This window comes from Pristiophorus japonicus, chromosome 15 (assembly GCF_044704955.1).
Source record: "Pristiophorus japonicus isolate sPriJap1 chromosome 15, sPriJap1.hap1, whole genome shotgun sequence".
In the NCBI taxonomy this organism is placed as follows: Eukaryota; Metazoa; Chordata; class Chondrichthyes; family Pristiophoridae; genus Pristiophorus; species Pristiophorus japonicus.
Genome location: NC_091991.1, coordinates 13663893 through 13672044, shown reverse-complemented (window position 1 = coordinate 13672044; position 8152 = coordinate 13663893).

The following is an 8152-nucleotide window of genomic DNA, read 5'->3' as shown; positions in this document are numbered from 1 at the left end:
GGCGATGATGTCACGATCTGCGGTCGAAGACAATCAGGGCGCAATGTCCTACCGCCGCCGCAATCGTACCGCCGAAGTTCGCGGGGAGTTGATATTGTCGCCACTCCCGAGCGGGAAGTGCTGAGCTCCTCATTATCACCCCCCCCCACCCCCCGGAAGCGATAACCGGAGCGCTATGGAGGCCAGTTTGTAGGTAAATGTTTCAAAACATTCTAGCTCTATTTCTGAATATTTTCACCAAACATTTTAATAATTCTGGATGCAAACTGTGGGCATCACCGCTCATAGAATCACAACATTGAGAAATTGCTCACCACAGACATTCCTTTTCAAGTGAAAGATTATCCCAGATTAAGCAGGAATTCACTGTTGCACTGTGAGCAACTGGACTAAACGTTGCACTGACGCCCAAACTGGGAAAATACCTCAAACATGCCCGGCTGCCCATTTGCACAGTGCGGCACTCCCTCAGCACTGCCCCTCCGACAGTGCAGTGCTCCCTCAGTACTGCCCCTCCGACAGTGTGCCGCTTCCTCAGTACTGCCCCTCCGACAGTGTGGCTCTCCCTCAGTACTGCCCCTCCGAAAGTGTGGCTCTCCCTCAGTACTGCCCTTCCGACAGTGCGGTTCTCCCTCAGTACTGCCCCTCCGACAGTGTGGCTCTCCCTCAGTACTGCCCTTCCGACAGTGTGGCTCTCCCTCAGTACTGCCCCTCCGACAGTGTGGCTCTCCCTCAGTACTGCCCTTCCGACAGTGCGGTTCTCCCTCAGTACTGCCCCTCCGACAGTGTGGCTCTCCCTCAGTACTGCCCCTCCGATAGTGTGGCTCTCCCTCAGTACTGCCCTTCCGACAGTGCGGCTCTCCCTCAGTACTGCCCCTCCGACGGTGCGGCTCTCCCTCAGTACTGCCCCTCTGACAGTGTGACGCTCCCTCAGTACTGCCCCTCCGACAGAGCGGCGCTCCCTCAGTACTGCCTCTCCAACAGTGCAGCACTCCCTCAGTACTGCCCCTCCGACAGTGCGGCTATCCCTCAGTACTGGCCCTCCGACGGTGCGGCTCTCCCTCAGTACTGCCCCTCCGACGGTTCGGCGCTCCCTCAGTACTGCCCCTCCGACAGTGCGGCTCTCCCTCAGTACTGCCCCTCCAATGGTGCGGCTCTCCCTCAGTACTGCCCCTCGGACAGTGCGGCGTTCCTCAGTACTGCCCCTCCGACAGTGCGGCTCTCCCTCAGTACTGCCCCTCCGACAGTGCGGCTCTCCCTCAGTACTGCCGCTCCGACAGTGTGGCGCTCCCTCAGTACTGCCCCTCCGACAGTGCGGCTCTCCCTCAGTACTGCCCCTCCGACAGTGCGGCTCTCCCTCAGTACTGCCCCTCCGACAGTGCGGCTCTCCCTCAGTACTGCCCCTCCGACAGTGCGGCTCTCCCTCAGTACTGCTCCTCCGACAGTGCGGCTCTCCCTCAGTACTGCCCCTCCGACAGTGCGGCTCTCCCTCAGTACTGCTCCTCCGACAGAGCGGCGCTCTTTCAGTACTGCCTCTCCGACAGTGCAGCACTCCCTCAGTACTGCCCCTCCGACAGTGCGGCTCTCCCTCAGTACTGCCCCTCCGACGGTGCGGCTCTCCCTCAGTACTGCCCCTCCGACAGTGTGCCGCTTCCTCAGTACTGCCCCTCCGACAGTGCTGCGCTCCTTCAGTACTGCCCCTCCGACAGTGCAGCACTCCCTCAGTACTGCCCCTCTGACAGTGCAGCACTCCCTCTGACAGTGCAGCACTCCCTCAGTACTACCCCTCCAACAGTGTAGCACTCCCTCAGTACTGCCCCTCTGACAGTGCAGCACTCCCTCAGTACTGCCCCTCTGACAGTGCAGCAATCCCTCTGACAGTGCAGCACTCCCTCAGTACTACCCCTCCAACAGTGTAGCGCTCCCTCAGTACTGCCCCTCTGACAGTGCAGCACTCCCTCAATACTGCCCCCCCACAGTGCAGCACTCCCTTGGTACTGCCTCTCCGACATTGCAGCACTCCCTTGGTACTGCCCTTCCCACAGTGCACACCCGCATAATTCGGGCATCTTTCACAATGTTCCAAATGTATTTTTGTTGCAGTGAACACAGCACGCCATAGCACTTGTGTACCAGCTTCTGATGCTCTTGACCTGGGAGTGAAACACGCCTTCAATGTGACCAGGGTCCCAGCGATAGGTTTTGCTCCATGATCCCGGCTACAATCGGCTTGGACAGCAGCGAACAATGGGGCCAGATATTGCGGAGGAGTCTACCGCTGTCTCTTGGCTTCCTTCCCCTCCTCCTGCCCTCCCCAGGATCACTGCCTACGCTGCATGTAAACATTGATGGTGGGCCCGGGGCAGGAATCCCACCACGAACCCCGACTATCCACTGAGCCCACAGGCCCCACGCATCGGTTGGGGTCAGGATGGACTCGGTGGGGCTGACCATCTGCAGCTCTGTCTCAAAGAGCAGAATCCCATCCAACGGTAATTTTGGGCGAGTTCCCAGAGGATAATCCAGCCTCTGCTGTCCCATTACAGACTCCAGCTTTGAACCACAAACCTTTTTGACGATAACCACCCACACGTTACACACATCCAGAGCAAAGGTCAATGTGACAAATATTCCAGCGGACTCAAGAGAGAGCCAGATAAAAACCTGGAGAAAACTGAGTGCGCAAAATGAAGGTATTGTGGGAGGTGATAACAGAGAGACAGACTATTGTCTGAATGGTGACAGATTAGGAAAAGGGGAGGTGCAACGAGACCTGGGTGTCATGGTACATCAGTCATTGAAGGTTGACATAGAAACATAGAAACATAGAAAATAGGTGCAGGAGTAGGCCATTCGGCCCTTCTAGCCTGCACCGCCATTCAATGAGTTCATGGCTGAACATGCAACTTCAGTACCCCATTCTTGCTTTCTCACCATACCTCTTGATTCCCCTAGTAGTAAGGACTTCATCTAACTCCTTTTTGAATATATTTAGTGAATTGGCCTCAACAACTTTCTGTGGTAGAGAATTCCACAGGTTCACCACTCTCTGGGTGAAGAAATTCCTCCTCATCTCGGTCCTAAATGGCTTACCCCTTATCCTTAGACTGTGTCCCCTGGTTCTGGACTTCCCCAACATTGGGAACATTCTTCCTGCATCTAACCTGTCTAACCCCGTCAGAATTTTAAACGTTTCTATGAGGTCCCCTCTCATTCTTCTGAACTCCAGTGAATACAAGCCCAGTTGATCCAGTCTTTCTTGATAGGTCAGTCCCGCCATCCCGGGAATCAGTCTGGTGAACCTTCGCTGCACTCCCTTCCTCAGGTTAGGAGACCAAATGTCCTTCCTCAGGTTAGGAGACCAAAACTGTACACAATACTCCAGGGGTGGCCTCACCAAGGCCCTGTACAACTGTAGCAACACCTCCCTGCCCCTGTACTCAAATCCCCTCGCTATGAAGGCCAACATGCCATTTGCTTTCTTAACCGCCTGCTGTACCTGCATGCCAACCTTCAATGACTGATGTACCATGACACCCAGGTCTCGTTGCACCTCCCCTTTTCCTAATCTGTCACCATTTAGATAATAGTCCGTCTCTCTGTTTTTACCACCAAAGTGGATAACCTCACATTTATCCACATTATACTTCATCTGCCATGCATTTGCCCATTCACCTAACCTATCCAAGTCGCTCTGCAGCCTCATAGCATCCTCCTCGCAGCTCACACTGCCACCCAACTTAGTGTCATCCGCAAATTTGGAGATACTACATTTAATCCCCTCATCTAAATCATTAATATACAGTGTAAACAGCTGGGGCCCCAGCACAGAACCTTGCGGTACCCCACTAGTCACTGCCTGCCATTCTGAAAAGTCCCCATTTACTCCTACTCTTTGCTTCCTGTCTGACAACAAGTTCTCAATCCATGTCAGCACACTACCCCCAATCCCATGTGCTTTAACTTTGCACATTAATCTCTTGTGTGGGACCTTGTCGAAAGCCTTCTGAAAGTCCAAATATACCACATCAACTGGTTCTCCCTTGTCCACTCTACTGGAAACATCCTCAAAAAATTCCAGAAGATTTGTCAAGCATGATTTCCCTTTCACAAATCCATGCTGACTTGGACCTATCATATCACCTCTTTCCAAATGCACTGCTGTGACATCCTTAATAATTGATTCCATCATTTTACCCACTACCGATGTCAGGCTGACCGGTCTATAATTCCCTATTATCTCTCTCCCTCCTTTTTTAAAAAGTGGGGTTACATTGGCTACCCTCCACTCCATAGGAACTGATCCAGAGTCAATGGAATGTTGGAAAATGACTGTCAATGCATCCACTATTTCCAAGGCCACCTCCTTAAGTACTCTGGGATGCAGTCCATCAGGCCCTGGGGATTTATCGGCCTTCAATCCCATCAATTTCCCCAACACAATTTCCCGACTAATAAGGATTTCCCTCAGTTCCTCCTCCTTACTAGACCCTCCGACCCCTTTTATATCCGGAAGGTTGTTTGTGTCCTCCTCAGTGAATACCGAACCAAAGTACTTGTTCAATTGGTCCGCCATTTCTTTGTTCCCCGTTGTGACTTCCCCTGATTCTGACTGCAGGGGACCTACGTTTGTCTTTACTAACCTTTTTCTCTTTACATATCTATAGAAACTTTTGCAATCCGTCAAAATGTTCCCTGCAAGCTTCTTCTCGTACTCCATTTTCCCTGCCCTAATCAAACCCTTTGACCTCCTCTGCTGAGTTCTAAATTTCTCCCAGTCCCCGGGTTCGCTGCTATTTCTGGCCAATTTATATGCCACTTCCTTGGCTTTAATACTATCCCTGATTTCCCTTGATAGCCACGGTTGAGCCACCTTCCCTTTTTTATTTTTACGCCAGACAGGAATGTACAATTGTTGTAGTTCATCCATGCGGTCTCTAAATGTCTGCCATTGCCCATGCAGGTACAGCAGACGGTTAAGAAAGCAAATGGCATGTTGGCCTTCATAGCGAGGGGAATTGAGTACAGGGGCAGGGAGGTGTTGCTACAGTTGTACAGGGCCTTGGTGAGGCCACACCTGGAGTATTGTGTACAGTTTTGGTCTCCTAACTTGAGGAAGGACATTCTTGCTATTGAGGAAGTGCAGCGAAGTTTCACCAGACTGATTCCCGGGATGGCAGGACTGACATATCAAGAAAGACTGGATCAACTGGGCTTGTATTCACTGGAGTTCAGAAGAATGAGAGAGGATCTCATAGAAATGTTTAAAGTTCTGATGGGTTTAGACAGGTTAGATGCAGGAAGAATGTTCCCAATGTTGGGGAAGTCCAGAACCAAGGGTCACAGTCTCAGGATAAGGGGTAAGCCATTTACCGGTAGGTCCGAGATGAGGAGAAACTTCTTCACCCAGAGAGTGGTGAACCTGTGGAATTCTCTACCACAGAATGTTGTTGAGGCCAATTCACTAAATATATTCAAAAAGGAGTTAGATGTAGTCCTTACTACTAGGGGGATCAAGGGGTATGGCGAGAAAGCAGGAATGGGGTACTGAAGTTGCATGTTCATCCATGAAGTCATTGAATGGTGGTGCAGGCTCAAAGGGCCGAATGGCTTACTCCTGCACCTATTTTCTATGTTTCTATAATTCCCAGACACGAGGACCACCTATTCTGCTCGGTACCTTCCTACGTTCCTAAAATTTCTCCCATCCCCCACCCGCCCCACACATACACCCCCACATCTACCCCCCCCCCCCACATACACACATCCTACACACCCCCGCCCACACACACACGCCCTCCCACCCACACACACACACACACACACACCCCATCCACACACACACACCCTCCAACCCACCCACACACACACACACACCCCATCCACACACACACACCCTCCAACCCACCCACACACACACACACACACACACACCACTCCAACCCACCCACACACACACACACACCCCATCCACACACACACATCCTCCAACCCACCCACACACACACACACACACACCACTCCAACCCACCCATACACACCCCCAATGCACACTCCCCCAACCCATCCACACACCCAGCCCCCCACAACTCCCCCTACACAAACCCCCCACCCCACACTGGGTTTTACAACTTATTGGGTCAGTGAGTAAAACACCAGGGCTGCGAGCCACAAATCTGTGACTGAAAATTCAAAACAAGCCAATCCTTTCATTACTGTGTGAGCACTTTGTTTCACCATGTGTATGTATGATGTAAGGTTTAGTAAGGAATGCTGGACAGGGAGAGGGGCGTTTATGGGAAATAAAGTGATAGATGCTGAGCTCCCTGACTGCGGAGAGCCACTGGGTGAGTTACTGACCCCACTCACAGGCTGCTCCATGTCCGCCCATTCACTGACATTTGGACATGAGTCACAATAAGAAATATATAGCTGAGTTTTATTGAATCTGCTGTGTTTTAACAAAACTTTTATCCACATCGGAGACAGTCTCCAATTTCTGCTCTAAACATGTTGGCAAAGAAATGGAAAAGTCTAAAATATGAAGGTAGGTTAAAAACTGGCTGCATCTACCAGCACACCGCAGGGCACACTACTCATTTCTCATTTTATTTATTCGTTTAGAGGATGTGGGCATTGCTGGTAAGGCCAGCATTTATTGCCCAACCCTAATTGCCCTTGTGAAGGTGATGGTGAGCACAAGTTACTCCCACAGTGCTGACTTCGTTGTAGTGGTTTGGTACAACTGAGTATCTCGCTGGGCCACTTCATCATCATCGGCAGTCCCTCAGAAAGTGAGTTTTCAGCTACAGTCCAATATGGGAATTATAGTCTCTGTCACAGGTGGGACAGACAGTGGTTGAAGGAAAGGGTGGGTGGGGAGTCTGGTTTGCCACACGCTCCTTCCGCTGCCTGTGCTTGGTTTCTGCATTCTCCCGGCGACGAGACTCGAGGTGCTCACTGCCCTCCCGGATGCTCTCCCTCCACTTAGGGCGGTCTTTGGCCAGGAACTCCCAGGTGTTGGTGGGGATATTGCATTTCTTTGCGGGTGTCCTTGAAACATTTCCTCTGCCCACCTGGGGCTCGCTTGCCGTGCAGGAGTTCCAAGTAGAGTGCTTGCTTTGGGAGTCTCGTCGTGTCGGGCATGTGGACGATGTGGCCTGCCCATCGGAGCTAGTCTTGTGTGGTCAGTGCTTCGATGCTGGGGATGTTGGCCTGGTCAAGAACACTGACGTTGTGTAAGATTCAGAATCACAGGTCACACACAGATACCCAAAGGATCTTAGGAGTTTTAAGGTATTTTATTAAAGAGCTACAGTTCAAAGCATAATCAGATATTACATGTAGTTAGGATAAGTATAATAGACATACAACCCGTGACAATGTATGCCCCCCGAAGCAGAACGCCACGACTGGACGGACGGACGAACAGTTAGATGCCCAATGAGACAGTGTGGAGGTCTCAGGTCCGTGGATCTCTGCAGCCTGCAGCAGCGGTCACTTCTCCTGGTCCATCCCTCGAGTTGCTGGGGGTGTTGAGTTATTCACCAGCATGGATCCACCCCAAGGAAGCCTTCGCCCCTCGCTGACTAACCATTTCGTTCTGGGTCCTCGACCTTTATACCGTATTTCGGTGGGGTGGTGATTACCAGGTGTCGATCATTTGTCCATCTATGATTTAATTGTTCCTCCCTACCTTATTGACGAGGAGTATTCCCTTATCTTTCTGGGAAAATGTCCTGTTATGTTTTTTCTAAGGACATTTTATGACCTGTGGGCTCCACTGTCTGGTTATCAGAGGAGTCCCATGCTTGCTATCTGACCTTGCTGATACTCTTGTCATCTGTTCACAGCAGCATTTTATCATTTCTGTTCTTTAAGAATCTTTGGGTCGAATAATTATTTCTTACAATAACCCCATTTTGGGTCTAATAACTATGTTCCACAATTCCCTTCTTTGAGAAGGAAATTGACTTCTCATAACTTACTTTTGACTACTCTAGCTAATTCTAATTTGTCGGCTCGTCTCCCTACCCTTTTGATCAGGTAGCATACCAATATTAGCACGACTATCGGAACGGATCCTTGGCCGATTACCAAGAATAGGGTCAGCATTCTTAACCAGGGAGTCTGGCTAACATTGTGAACTGAT